General features: G+C 50.0%; 1 long non-coding RNA gene across 1 annotated transcript; it reads left to right on the top strand.

The window, feature by feature from the left end:
• The first annotated feature begins 392 nt into the window (after window positions 1-392).
• Window positions 393-7,165, top strand: LOC116811473 (uncharacterized). The gene is made up of 3 exons (XR_004370472.2): window positions 393-421; window positions 985-1,244; window positions 4,868-7,165. It is a non-coding gene; the product is annotated as an uncharacterized LOC116811473 (long non-coding RNA).
• Window positions 7,166-15,377: the final 8,212 nt, after the last annotated feature.

The raw sequence follows: 15,377 nt of genomic DNA, 5'->3' as shown, positions 1-15,377 counted from the left end.
GGAAGCCACCAGAATGCTCTAGCCCAAGAGAAGACTTGATACTTTGGCAGATTCTTCTGGCTGCCTTGTGGAGTAGAGGAGAGGAGAAGGTCAAGGGCAGGGGTGGAGAATCCAGCCTGGAAGTGATTGCAGCCTAGCTGAGAGAGTCGTGGTGGCCAGGACCAGTGAGGTAGCAGTGGGGATGGAGAGAGAGAGGAGGGATGCAGAGATGTTTAGGTCGTGAGCTGGCTGGTGATGGATAGCATGGGGCAGGCTGGTGGTGGTGAAGGGGTCCAGGGTCCAGCTGCCACTAGGAGGGTGGGGAGGTTTGGGCACAACCCCTTGTCTTTCTGATCCTTGTTCAGGTGAGATCCCCCTGCACAAATTTCACCTGCTTTTTTTTTTTTTCCTGAGCCATTTCAGACTGCCTCCTGGGGATGAGGTCTGTATAATTTTATTTATTTATTTATTTATTTATTTAGACAGAGTTTTGCTCTGTTACCCAGGCTGGAACGCAGTGGTGTGATCTCGGCTCACTGCAACCTCCGCCTCCTGGGTTCAAGCGATTCTTCTGCCTCAGTCTCCCGAGTAGCTGGGACTACAGGCACACCCCACCACACCTGCCTAATTTTTGTATTTTTAGTAGAGACAGGGTTTCACCATGTTGGCCAGGCTGGTCTTGAACTCCTGGTCTCAAGTGATCCACCTGCCTCGGCCTCCCAAAGTGCTGGGATTATTGGCGTGAGCCTCTGTCTACAGAATCTTGTAGCCTACAAAAATCTTCTGGCCTCTGTTTGCAGAATCTTGGGTCTACCCTGTGCTAGCCTCTCCTCTGACCCACTGGGAGTGTTAAGTCCGTTCTTCTGGGCTTTTGCTCCAGCTGTGATGAACACTATGCTTCTACCTCAGTCCTGAGCCTGGCCCAGCTGTGCAAGCCTGGCCAGACCCCTCTCCCAGGGCTGGACACCAATTTCATGTCTTCAGGACCTACTGTAATCTAAACAGGCTATCCAGAAGAGAATCCTTCACCAGCCCAAGTGTGAGCAGGCCTGGAGACTCTGCTGCTGAACTGCACCCCCTGATGGCCAGCCTGGATGTCACTTCTATCCTGCTTGAGCCAGGCTCCCTGGATCCCTGGACCACCTCCACTCCAGACCAGACAATGGGGAAGCTGCTGGTCCCACACCATTTCTGAGTTTTCTCCTCTTTCCTTCTGCTTAAAGTTCCCTCCAAGGATTTAAGTGCAAGCCATCCCAGGAACCCAGGTAGGGGAGTAGAGAGACCAGATATGGACAGGAAGGCTGCCAAGAAAGGGGTGTTAGTTGGGCACAATGGCTCAGGTCTGTAAGCCCAGAACTTTGGGAGGCTGAGGCCGGAAGATTACTTGAACCTAGGAGGACTGCTTGAGACCAGCCTGCGCAACATGGTGAAACCCTATCACTACAAAAAAAACCCCACAAAAATTAGTTGGACGTGGTGGTGTGCACCTGTAGTCCCAGCAGAGGGACTCTTGAGGCAGAGGCTGTAGTAAGCCCAGATCACACCACCGCACTCCAGCCAGAGAGAGAGAGAGAGAGGAAGGAAGGAAATGGCCAGGCGCAGTGGCTCATGCCTGTAATCCCAGCACTTTGGGAAGCTGAGGTGGGTGGATCACTTGAGGTCAGGAGTTCAAGACCAGACTGGCCAACATGGGGAAACCCCCCTCTACTAAAAATATAAAATTAGCAGGGTGTGGTGGCACATGCCTGTAATCCCAGCTACTCAGGAGGCTGAGGCAGGAGAATCGCTTGAACCTGGGAGGCAGAGGTTGCAGTGAGCTGAGATCGCACCATTGCACTCCAGCTTGGGCGACAAGAGCAAAACTCCATCTAAAAAAAACACCAAAAGAATGAAAAAAGAAATTAGTGTTATCAAGGAAGTTACCAGTTACCAGTGTAGGCAATTGAGCTTAAACCTGGTGAGGACCTCTGGGAAGCAGTACAGAATGTGGAAACCCATGGTTGTCCCCACTTGTGTGGGGTCATGTGGCTAAGCTGTTGATACACCCATTATCATCAGTCACTGGCTAAGAGCAGCCCTGGGGGGAGGGGCCTTCATGCATTTGCTTCTGCTCTGCTCTGGCAGACTCAAGAGACTCAGGCAAGAGCTACAGATGCTCATGACTGAATGTCTCACCTGGGCCCAGAATGGCAGCATCAAGCACCCTCTTAGCCTAGCTCAGAAGTCAGAGTTCCTATTTCATCAGCTGCAAAGCAGAGACAATGCCATCTGCCCGATAGCACAGCAAAAGGCAGGTGGGAGCAGGGTCCTCTGAGAGCTGGGGAGGGGCTGGAGTGGCCCTCGGTGCTGTGCACATGTGCCCTAGATACATGGGAATTGGACCTGGATCCCCCCTTCCCCCCAGCTCTGGCCACCGGCTCCTGCTGATGTGATGTTCTTTTTCTAAAAACAGATACGTCACACCTCAAGGAGACTTGCAGTCCCTTGACAGCAGCCTTGTCTGGCACATAAAGGACCTCTGCCTCTCTGCATGGCTTCCCAGGGCCCCGGAGAACAGTGAGGGCCAGTCCAAGGGGGCTGCTCCAGAGGGCAGCACAGCCCCGGACTCCAACTCCCCAGCCCCTGTGGGAAGGGGGATGTTCCTCGAGTGGGGGCCCAGTTGGTCTTACAGCTCTGCTAACGATGGTTGGTACCTCCGAAGGCTGAACTGGGGAACCGTTTTATTTTGCTGCCCAGCCGTTTTTTTTTTTTTTTTTTTTTTCAGATGGAGTCTTACTCTGTCACCCGGGCTGGAGTGCAGTGGCGCTATCTCAGCTCACTGCAACCTCTGCCTCCCAGGTTCAAGCGATTCTCCTGCCTCAGCCTCCCGAGTAGCTGGGATTACAGGTGCCTGCCACCACACCCAGCTAGTTTTTGTATTTTTAGTAGAGACAGGGTTTCACCATATTAGCCAGGATGGTCTCAATCTCTTGACCTCATGACCCGCCCATCTTGGCCTCCCAAAGTGCTGAGGTTACAGGCATGAGCCACTGCACTGGGCCACCACCCAGCCACTTGGTTCCTCCGGGTGACAATATTCAACATGTCCCTGAGGCTAGGGAATTTCTGTCCAGAGCAGGGTGGCCCCATCATCAGAGAGGAGCCTCCCACTTCAGGAATCCTAAGGCCCATGGAGCCTGGGTACCCTCTCTACTCTTCTCCCAGAAGGTATTTGCCCCAGGCACTTTGCAGACCAACCAGGAACCATGGCAGAAGGCCAGGAATGGCTGGGGGCTGGTGGGAAGGATCAGGCCCAGCCCAGGCATTGCTGCTCTAGGGTCTCAAGGGTTCCCTGTCACTTTGGCCATTCTTCTGTTGCTAGTGTTCCTGGGCCCTTGGCAGCTGGGACCATTGAGTCCTCCCCACTGGGGGTGCTGGGGCCAGTCCTAGCCAGGGCAGAGAGTGGGTCAGCTGTCTCAGCTCCTTGAGTGGTTGGTGCTGGTACTGGTCTCATGGTTTTAGACCTGGTACCCCGTGGGTATGGGGAGCCCTGGGCACCTGTGGGCCTACTTATGGAAGGCATCCTCTTCTCTTATCAGGTACTGCCAACCCTGTGGTGCAGCTGCTGCCTCAGTTTCCCCTCATGCTCCAGGTCCCCACTGTGGCGGCTGCTCTTCCCTGAGATCCAGCCAGTGTAGCTGAGTCCCTGGTGTCTTGCTAACTTCCTGCCAGCCCCTGAACCCAGAACTCTCTCTTTCCCTTGGCCACTGGCTAAGAGCCTCTACCACTGAAAAAACTCAGTTTCCTAGCCAGGTGCAGTGGCTCATACCTGTAACCTCAGCACTTTAGGAGGCTGAGGCAGGAGGATCACTTGAGAACAGGAGTTTGAGACCAGCCTGGGCAACTTAGTGAGACCCCACCTCTAAAAAAAAAAAAAAAAACGCCAGGCATGGTGGTGCATGCCTGTAGTCCCAGTTACTTGGGGGATTACTTGAGCCTGGGAGGTTGAGGCTGCAGTGAGCTATGAGGGGTGCCACTGTACTCCAGCCTGGGAGACAGAGTATGACTCTGTCTCAGTAACAAAAACCAAAACCAACCAACCAAAGAAAAAAGGAAAAACCCTCATTTTCCTTCTCTGTTAATATGGGTGATAATGCCCACCCTATAGAGTTGTTGGAAGGCATACTGATAGCATTTTTACACATTTGACACTCCCTGGTAGATAGCAGGTGCTCAGTAAAAAGTGACAATGGGCTGGGCACAGTGGCTCATGCCTGTAATCTCAGCACTTTGGGAGGCTGAGGCGGGCAGATCACCTGAGATCAGGAGTTCGAGATCAGCCTGGCCAACATGGTGAAACCCCGTCTCTACTAAAAATACAAAAATTAGCTGGGTGTGGTTGTGGGCACCTGTAGCTACTTAGGAAGCTGAGAGGCAGGAGAACAACTTGAACCCAGGAGGTGGAGGTTGCAGTGAGCCATTGCACTCCAGCCTGGGCAATAACAGTGAAACTCTGTCTCAAAAAAAAAAAAAAAAAAGTGACAATGATCATTCCTGGTGTTAATAACAGACTTCCTTTTTTTTTTGAGACAGAGTCTCCCTCTGTTGCCCAGGCTGGAGTGCAGAGACACAATCTTGGCTCACTGCAAGCTCTACCTCCTGGGTTCACGCCATTCTCCTTCCTCAGCCTCCCAAACAGCTGGGACTACAGGCGTCCACCACCACGTCCAGCTAATTTTTTGTATTTTTAGTAGAGACGGGGTTTCACCACGTTAGCCAGGATGGTCTCGATCTTCTGACCTCGTGATCTGCCTGCCTCGGCCTCCCAGAGTGCTGGGATTATAGGCGTGAGCCACCGCACCCGGCCAATAACACACTTATCTTTCTGCCTCTCACCCGACTCAGAGAGACTTTTGCTGCCATGATCTCTACATGTGAACTCCTCCCAAGAGTAGAGCTGCCCAGAAGGACCATCTGTGGTGATGGAAATGTTCTATCAATGCACCATCCAATATGCCAGCCACTTGAACACATGTGGTCCTGGCCCTCTTGGGCACTGGAATTGTGAGCAGCATGACTGAGTATCTTAGTCCATTTGGGCTTCTATTACAGAAAACCATAGGCTGGGTGGCTTAACAACACACATTTCTCTCTCACAATTACAAGACTGAGGAACTAGCAGATTGGTGTCTGCTGAGGGCCCACTTCCTGATTTGTGGATGGCTGTCTTCTCCCTGTATCCTCACATGATGGGGAGTGATATGATTTGGCTGTCTGTCCCCTGCTTAAATCTCATGTCAAGACCAGGTGCAGTGGCTCACACCTGTAATCCCAGCACTTTGGGAGGCCGAGGTGGGCGGATCACCTGAGGCCAGGACTTTGAGATTAGCCTGAACCACATGGTGAAACCCTGTCTCCACTAAAAATACAAAATTAGCCGGGTGTGGTGGTGGGCACCTGTAATCCCAGTTACTCGGGAGCCTGAGGCAGGAGAATCACTTGAACCTGGGAGGCAGAAGTTGCAGTGAGGCCAGATGGCGCCACTGCACTCCATCCTGGGCGACAGAGTGAAACTGTCTCCAAAAAAAAAAACCGAAAAAAGAAAAAAAAAGGTCTCATGTCAAATTGTAATCCCCAGTGTTGGAGGTGGGGCCTGATAGGAGGTGATTAAATCACCGGGCGGATTTCTCATGAATGGGTTAGCACCATCCCCTCCGTGCTGTTTTCATGGTAGAAGGTTATCATAAGCTCTGCTTGTTTAAAAGTGAGTAGCACCTCCCATCTCTCTCTCATCCTCTTGCTCTGGCCATGTGAGATGTGCATGCTTCCCCTTCACCTTCTGCCATGATTGTAAGTTTCCTGAGACCTCCCCAGAAGCTGAGCAGATGTCAGAATCATGCATCCTGTACAGCCTGCGGAACATGAGCCAATTAAAACTTTTTTCTTGGCTGGGTGTGGTGGCTCACACCTGTAATCCCAGCACTTTGGGAGGCCAAGGTGGGTGGATCACCTGAGGTCATGAGTTCGAGACCAGGCTGGACAACATGGTGAAACCCCGTCTCTACTAAAAATACAAAAATTTGCTGGGCGTGGTGGCGGGCGCCTGTAATCCAGCTACTCAGGAGGCTGAGGCCGGAGAATGGCTTGAACCCAGGAGGTGGAGGTGGCAGTGAGCCAAGATCATGCCATTGCACTTTTGCCTGGGTGATGACAGTGAAACTCCATCTCCATCTCCAAAAACAAAACAAAACAAAACAAAACACCCCTCTTTTCTTTAAAAATTACCCAGTCTCAGGTTTTTCTTTATAGCAGTGCCAGAATGGACCAAGACAGGGAGAGAGGAAGCAAGCTTGGTGATGACTCTTCTCGAAAGGCTGCTAATCCCATCAAGTGAATTCCACCCTTACAACCTCATCTAAACATGATCACCTCCCAAACTTCTCACCTCCAAATACCATCACACTGGGAGTTAGGAGTTTGACATATGAATTTTGGAAAGTCCACAAACATTCTGCCTATAACACTAGAAATGAATTTCATTTCATTTTATCTATTTGTTTGAGACAGAGTCTTGTTCTGTTGCCCAGGCTGCAGTGCAGTGGCGTGATCTCCGCTCACTGCAACCTCCACCTCCCAGGTTCAAATGATTCTCCTGCCTCAGCCTCCTGAGTAGTTGGGACTATAGGCACCCACCACCATGCCTGGCTAATGTTTTTTTGTATTTTTAGTAGAGACAAGGTTTCACCATGTTGGCCAGGCTGGTCTCGAACTCCTGACCTCAAGTGATCCTCCCACCTCGGCCTCCCAAAGTGCTGGGATTACAGGGTGAGCCAGAGAACTTGGCCTTCCTTTAATTTTAATCAACTTAAACGTAAAGAGCTGCATGTAGCTAGGAGCTACTGAATTGGACAGCACAGCCTTAAGGAGAGTGGAAATCAGCTGAATCCAGTTGAAACAGGAGTTAAACCAGTTGGAGGCAGCCAACATTGGATGACCTTGGCTGAAACCAGCTGAAGCTGGTTGAAAGGAGCCACAAACTGTTCACAACCACCTGAAGCTGAATTAACTTGGCTGAAACTGGATGAAGTCATTTGAAACCAGCTGAAACTGGATCAAACCAGCTGGCAGTGGTTGAAACCAGATGAAATCATTTAAGTAGGATTTGTCATATTATTTTGCCTCTTGAACTAGTCCTGGGTTTGTTTTTGTTTTTGTTTTTGTTTTTTTTTTTTTTTGAGGCAGAGTCTTGCTGTGTCGCCCAGGCTAGAGTGCAGTGGTGCAATTTCAGCTCACTGCAACCTTCTCCCAGGTTAAAGTGAGCTTCCTGCCTCAGCCTCCTGAGTAGCTGGGATTACAGGAGCGCACCACCACTCCTGACTAATTTTTGTATTTTTAGTAGGGACGGGGTTTCACCATGTTGGCCAGGTTGGTCTCGAACTCCTGACCTCAGGTGATCCACCCGTCTTGGCCTCCCAAAGTGCTGGTATTACAGGCACGAGCCCTGGTGCCCAGCAGCATACACATTTAGTTTTATTCTAACAAGGTAGCTTGTACATTTTAAGATATAAAACTGAACATCTTTTTTCCTCTGGAGAAACATAAGGAAAACCAAGGAACTTTTTACAACAAACGTTTTTAAACATTTACAAAAGTAGACAGAGAGTACAGTGAACCCCCGTGCACCCACTGCCCAGCTTAAATAGCAATCAGGATTTTGCCAATGTGCTCTAAACTATCCTCCCCTTCCCCTCTTTTTCTTGGCTGGGATGTTTTAAAGCAAATCCCAGATATGTCGTAAAAAGAAAATGTAAAAATAAAACAGAGCAAAAATTACAATGCAGACGCCCCGTCTGGGAAGAAGTGAGGAGCGCCTCTGCCCGGCCACCCATCGTCTGGGATGTGAGGAGTGCCTCTGCCTGGCCGCCCCGTCTGGGAAGTGAGGAGCCCCTCTGCCCGGCCGCCACCCCATCTAGGAAGTGGGGAGCGTCTCTGCCTGGCCGCCCCGTCTGGGAAGTGAGGAGCGCCTCTGTCCGGCCGCCCCGTCTGGGAAGTGAGGAGCGCCTCTGTCCGGCCGCCCCGTCTGGGAAGTGAGGAGCGCCTCTGCGCGGCCGCCCCGTCTGGGAAGTGAGGAGCGCCTTTGCCCGGCCGCCCCGTCTGGGAAGTGAGGAGCACCTCTGCCCGGCCACGCCTTCTGGGATGTGAGGAGCGCCTCTGCCCGGCCGCCCCGTCTGGGAAGTGAGGAGCGCCTCTGCCCGGCCACCCCTTCTGGGGTGTGAGGAGCGCCTCTGCCTGGCCGCCCCGTCTGGGAGGTCTACCACAGAGACCAGAAGCAATGTGGGGGCTGGATGTGGTGGCTCACGCCTGTAGTCCCAGTACTCTGGGAGGCCGAGGCGGGTTGATCACTTGAGGCTAGGAGTTCGAGACCAGCCTGGCCAACATGGCGAAACATATGAAAAATGCAACTGACAAACCAACCAACCAACCAAGTGACAACAAAACAGGTCTACCCTGGAGTCATACTCTAATTTTTTCTATTTTCCTCCCTTTCTGATCCTTTATCCCACTTTCTTTTTCTTCCTCTTCCTTCTCCTTCTTCTTTGTCAAATAGAGGATTGAGTTATTATCATTGAAAAAAAAAAATTACAATGCAGAATACCATTTCCAAATATCTGGCCAGGCATGGTGGCTCATGCTTGTAATCCCAGTACTTTGGGAGGCTGAGCAGGGGCAGATCACATGAGGTCAGGAGTTCGAGAATAGCCTGGCCAACATTGTGAAACCCTGTCTCTATTAAAAATACAAAAATTAGTCAGGCATGGTGGCATGCACCTGTACTCTCAGCTACATGGGAGGCTGAGGCACGAGAATCACTTGAACCTGGGAGGTGGAGGTTATAGTGAGCCGAGATCACACTGCTGCACTCCAGCCTGGGCAACACAGTGAGACTCTGTCTCAAAAAAAAAAAAAAAAAAAAAAAAAAGATCTGTTAGGCTGAAGCTGGGTGCAGTCGCTCATGCAATTGCAGCACTTTGGGAGGCTGAAGCGGGAGGAACGCTTGAGCCCAGGAGCTTGAGATCAGCCTGGGCAACGAAGCAAGATCCCCAAACTCTACAAAAATATAGAAGCCAGGTGTGGTGGTACATGCCTGTGATCCCAGCTACTTGGAGGGCTGAAGCAGGAGGATCATGTGAGCCCAGGAACTTCAAACCAGCCTGGGCAGTATCAGAGACGCCATCTCTACAAAAAATTTTAAAATTTAGCCTGGCATGGTGATGTGCACCTATGGTTCCAGCTACTTGGGAGGCTGAGACTGGAGGATCATTTGAGCCCAGGAGTTTAAGGCTGCAGTGAGCTACGATGGCACCACTCAACTCCAGCCTGGCTGAGCAACAGAGTGAGACTGTCTCTAAAAAATAAATACATAAATAAATAAATAACGAAAACTAGGTATAGTGTGTAGTGGGTCATGCCTATAATTCCAGCACCTTGGGAAGCTGAGGTGGGAGGCTAGATTGAGCCTGGGAGTTTAAGACTAGCCTGGGCAACATGGCAAAACCCATCTCTAAAAAATATATAAAATTTAGCCAGGCATGGTAGTGCATGCCTATGGTCCCAGCTACTTGGGAGGCTGAGGCAGGAGGATCATCTGAGCCCGGGAGTTCGAGGCTGCAGTGAGCTGTGATCGTGCCACCACACTCCAGCCTGGGTGAAAGGGTGAAACCCTGCCTCAAAACAAACAAACATACAACAACAACAACAAAAAAACCCTCAAACAAGATCCTTTATGTTCTTCAGTTTCTCTGTCAAGCAGCAGGGCCCCGGGTAGCATTAGAAGTGGATTTTCTTTTCTTTTCTTTTTTTTTTTTGAGGCGGAGTCTCGCTCTGTCACCCAGGCTGGAGTGCAGTGGTGCGATCTCGGCTCATTGCAAGCTCTGCCTCCCGGGTTCACGCCATTCTCCTGCCTCAGCCTCTCTGAGTAGCTGGGACTACAGGCGCCCGCCACCACGCCTGGCTAATTTTTTGTATTTTTAGTAGAGACGGGGTTTCACGGTGGTCTGGATCTCCTGACCTCGTGATCCGCCCGCCTCGGCCTCCCAAAGTGCTGGGATTACAAGCGTGAGCCACCACGCCCGGCCTAGAAGTAGATTTTCTTTCTTTTTTCTTTTCTGTTTTTTTTTTTTTTTGAGACGGAGTCTTGCTCTGTTGCCCAGGCTGGAGCGCAGTGGCACAACCTTGGCTCACTGCAAGCTCCGCCTCCCGGGTTCACACCATTCTCCTGCCTCAGCCTCCCTAGTAGCTGGGACTACAGGCGCCTGCCACTATGCCTGGCTAATTTTTTTGTATTATTTTAGTAGAGACGGGGTTTCACCATGTTAGCCAGGATGGTCTCGATCTGCTGATTTCGATCTCATGATCCACCCGCCTTGGCCTCCCAGAGTGCTGGGATTAGAGGCATGAGCCACCGCACCTGGCCAGGAGTGGATTTTATTTCTAAAGCTACAGTTTAAACCACAAGGGCATCTGCTAAATACCACCCAAGGAGAAGCTAAGTGGTCAAAATGCCCATTCAACCCTCCCAAACATCTCAAACCCACCCTTTTCTGATCTTCTCTGCTGTTGACAAGTCCTTGTTATCCAGACTCACACAGACACAGCTGTGGGGAAGGAAGGAAGGCTGCAATGCTGCTGTTTCCATGAACATGCCTGGCACCCTCCAGGTGTCAGCAGGGCCAGGGGAGTGGAGAACTGGTCCCCCTCCCCGCTCCTCTATAGAACATAGTATGTGGATTCTGTACAGGTTTTGTTGGGAAAGAAAGGAGTAAAAAGGGACTTGGGACAGAAAATGTTTCCTCCTTTTCAAATAAATTGTGCATCAGGATGTAGAGAGAGTGGAAGAGGGAGTTCAGAGGCACCAGGTGACCAAATGTAAGAGAAAAGAACGGTCCGGGTGAGGTGGCTCACACCTGTAATCTTAGCACTTTAGGAGGCCGAGGTGGGTGGTTCACCTGAGGTCAGGAGTTCAAGACCAGCCTGGTCAACATGGTGAAACTCCATCTCTACAAAAATACAGAAATTAGCCGTGCGTGGTGGTGGGTGCCTGTGGTCCCAGCTACTCGGGAGGCTGAGGAGGGGGAATTGCTTGAACCCGGGAGGCGGAGGTTACAGTGAGCCCAGTGCACTCCAGCCTGGGTGACAGAGCGAGACTCCATCTCAAAAAAAAAAAAAAAAAAAATCAGATGACCCGCTGTGGAGCTGACTCTATTCCCAAATCAGGATTTTCATCAAGGTAAAAATCTAGGCTGGGCTGGGTGGCTCCAGCCTGTAACCCCAGCACTTTGGGAGGCTGAGGTGGGCAGATTGTTTGAGCTTGGGAGTTGAGGACCATCTTGGACAACAGGGTGAAACATCATCTCTACCAAAAATACAAAAAATTAGACACGCGTGGTGGTGTGCGCCTATAGTCCCGGATACTTGGGAGGCTGAGATTGGGGAATTGCTTGAACCTGGGAGGCGAAGGTTGCAGTGAGCCGAGATTATGCCACTGTACTCTAGCCTGGGTGACAGAGTGAGACTCTGTTTCGGAAAAAAAAAAAAAAATAGGGCTTGAATCGGCAGAGTGACATGATCTGATTTACACTTGTGAAAAGATCAGTGTCATGAATACTTAGTGTTGGCAGAGATTTGAAACAAAGAATTCTCATATGTGCTGGTGGGAATGGAAGTTGTTCAAACACCCAAGGAAACCCCAGCACCGGCAATGGACTCACCTACACCCCATGACCCAGCAGCTCCACTCCTGGGTGAATGTTCTAGAGAGGTGTGTGTGTGCAAAAACGTTCATCACAACACTGTTCACAGTGGCGCTGGAAGGACCCAAGTGTCCACCCGCAGGAGAAATGAACAAATGCACTGTGGCATATTCTTTTTTTCTTTTTCTTTTTTTTGAGACAGAGTCTCACTCTGTCACCCAGGCTGCAGTGCAGTGGCGTGATCTTGGCTCACTGCAACCTCCGCCTCCTGGATTCAAGTGATTCTCCCACCTCAGCCTCCCGAGTAGCTGGGACTACAGGTGTGTGCCACCATACCCAGCTATTTTTTTTTTTTTTTTGAGACGGAGTCTCACTCTTGTAGCCCAGGCTAGAGTGCAAATGGCATGATCTTGGCTCACTGCAAGCTCTGCCTTCCAGGTTCACGCCATTCTCCTGCCTTAGCCTCTTGAGTAGCTGGGATTACAGGTGCCCACAACCATGCCCGGCTAATGTTTTGTATTTTTAGCAGAGACGGGGTTTCACCGTGTTAGCAAGGATGGTCTTGATCTCCTGATCTTGTGATCCACCCTCCTTGGCCTCCCAAAGTGTTGGGATTACAAGCTTGAGCCATGGTGCCCGGCCCCGTCTTATTTTTTGTATTTTTAGTAGAGATGGGGTTTCACCATGTTGGCCAGGCTGGTCTGAAACTCCTGACCTCAGGTGGATCTGCCCACCTGGGCCTCCCAAAGTGTTGGGATGACAGGTGTGAGCCACTGTGCCCAGCCATTGTAGCATATTCTTACAATGGAACAAGAAAGAAGCTGCTGCTTCATTCAAAAACACGTATGAATCTCATGTTCAACATGTATGAACATAATGATGAGACCAAGGAGTAATATATGAAAGCATGTACAAAATATGATTCAATGCGTACAAAGTCTTTTACCTTTTTTTTTTTTTTTTTTGAGACGGAGTCTCGCTCTGTCGCCCAGGCTGGAGTGCAGTGGCGCAATCTCGGCTCACTGCAAGCTCCGCCTCCCGGGTTCACACCATTCTCCTGCCTCAGCCTCTCCGAGTAGCTGGGACTATAGGCGCCCGCCACCACGCCCGGCTAAGTTTTTGTATTTTTAGTAGAGACGGGGGGTTTCACCATGGTCTCGATCTCCTGACCTTGGGATCCGCCTGCCTCGGCCTCCCAAAGTGCTGGGATTACAAGCGTGAGCCACCGCGCCCAGCCTACTTTTATATATATATATATATATATATATATATATATATATATATATATATATAATACATATATATAATATATCATGGCTCACTGCAGCCTCCACCTTCCAGGCTCAATTATATATATATAAAATATATAATATGTACAATATAAACATAATATCTATAATATAATATCTATAATATATATATATTTTTTGAGATGGAGTCTCGCTCTGTCACCCAGGCTGGAGTGCACTGGCGCAATCTCAGCTCACTGCAAGCTCTGCCTCCCGGGTTCAAGCGATTCTCCAGCCTCAGCCTCCTGAGTAGCTCGGATTACAAGGCACGCGCCACCGTGCCCTGCTAATTTTGGTATTTTTAGTAGAGATGGGGTTTCACCATGTTGGCCAGGCTGACTTTTTAATATTTTTAAATTCTTATTTCAATAGCTTGCAACATTTTTATTTCTGAGATTTTAGTGCGCCTGTCACCTGAGTAGTGTACATTGTACCTGATGTGTTGTTTTTTATCCCTAGCACCCCTTCCCCCACTCATGCGTGTCAAATTTAAGAACAGGTAAAACAGGTCAGGTGCAGTGACTCATGCCTGTAGTCTCAGCACTTTGGGAGGCCAAGGTGGGTGGATCCCTTGAGCCCAGGAGTTTGACACCAGCCTGGGCAACATGGTGAAACCATGTCTCTATTAAAAAATACAAAAACTTAACTGAGCATGGTGGACTGCACCTGTAATCGCAGCTACTTAGGAGGCTGAGGCAGGAGAATCACTTGATCCCAGGAGGTTGAAGCTATAGTGAGCTATGATTTTGCCGCTGCACTCCAGCCTGGGTGACAGAGTGAGACCCTGTGTCAAAAAAAAAAAAAAAAAAAAGGCCAGGCGCAGTGGCTCACACCTGTAATCCCAGCACTTTGGGAGGCTGAGGCAGGTGGATCACGAGGTCAGGAAATCGAGACCATCCTGGCTAACATGGTGAAACCTTGTCTCCACTAAAAATACAAAAAATTAGCCGGACGTGGTGGCGGGCACCTGTAGTCCCAGCTACTTGGGAGGCCGAGGCAGGAGAACGGCGTGAACCCAGGAGATGGAGCTCGCAGTGAGCCGAGATTGTACCACTGCACCCTGGCCTGGGTGACAGAGCGAGACTCCATCTCAAAAAAAAAAAAAAAAGACCAGGCAAAACAATATTATTAAAGAATACACGTTGCCTTCTTGGCTGGGCACGGTGGCTCACGCCTGTAATCCCAGCACTTTGGGAGGCTGAGGCAGGCGGATCATGAGGTCAGGAGATCGCAACCATCCTGGCTAACACGGTGAAACCCTGTCTCTACTAAAAATACAAAAAATTAGCCGGGAGTGGTGGCGGGCGCCTGAAGTCCCAGCTACTCAGGAGGCTGAGGCAGGAGAATGGCATGAACCCAGGAGGCGGAGCTTGCAGTGAGCGGAGATCGCACCTCTGCACTGCAGCCTGGGTGACAGAGCGAGACTCCATCTCGAAAAAAAAAATAATAATACATATTTAGATGGGATAAATGATGAAATTATTTTATTTTATTATTTATTTTTTGAAGACACCACTGCCACCCAGGCTGGAGTGCAGTGGTGCGATCATGGCTCACTGCAGCCTCCACCTTCCAGGCTCAAGTGCCCCTCCTGCCTCAGCCTCCTGAGTAGCTGGGACTACGAGGCACAGACCACCACACCCAGCTAATCTTTTTTATTGTTTGTGGAGATGGGGTCTTGCCATGTTGCCCAGGCTAACAGATAGTGAACTTATTTTAAAGGAGCAAGAAAAAAATGTCCATCAGCACATGAATGGATAAAGAAAATGTGATATATACATACAATGGAGTATTTAATTCAGCCTTAAAAATAAGGAGATCCCGTCATTTGCAACACCGTGATTGAAACTGGGGATGTTATGCTAAGTGAAAGGCCAAGGTGGGCGGATCATATGAGGCCTGGAGTTCGAGACCAGCCTGGCCAAGATGGCAAAACCCTGTCTCTACTAAAAATTCAAAAATTAGCCAGTCGTGGTGGGGCACACCTATAGTCCCAGCTACTTGGGAGGCTGAGGCAGGAGGACTGCTTGAACCTGGGAGGCGGAGGTTGCAGTGAGCTGAGATCATGCCACTGCACTCCAGCCTGGGAGATAGAGTGAGACTCTGTCTCAAAAAAAAAAAAAAAAAAAAAAAAAGAGTCAAACTCACAGAAGCAGAGAATAGCCTGGTGGTTGCCAGGGGCTGGGAGGAGGGGAAATGGAGAATTGTTCTTCAATGGGTGCAAAGTTTCTGTTATATAAGGTGAATAAATTCTAGAGATCTGCTGTCAAAATAGTACCTATAATTCACAAGCCACCAAGCCAGACCAGGTCTCAGTCTGCAGTGAGCCTATGCCCCAGGGTTGTGCCTTTCACAGATTTCTCTCAGTTCCATCCCTACT

Source organism: Hylobates moloch, unplaced genomic scaffold (genome assembly GCF_009828535.3).
Source record: "Hylobates moloch isolate HMO894 unplaced genomic scaffold, HMol_V3 SCAFFOLD_1, whole genome shotgun sequence".
NCBI classification, from domain to species: Eukaryota; Metazoa; Chordata; class Mammalia; order Primates; family Hylobatidae; genus Hylobates; species Hylobates moloch.
The sequence above is the reverse complement of the archived record's forward strand: the minus strand, read 5'-3'. Positions and strand labels throughout refer to the sequence as shown.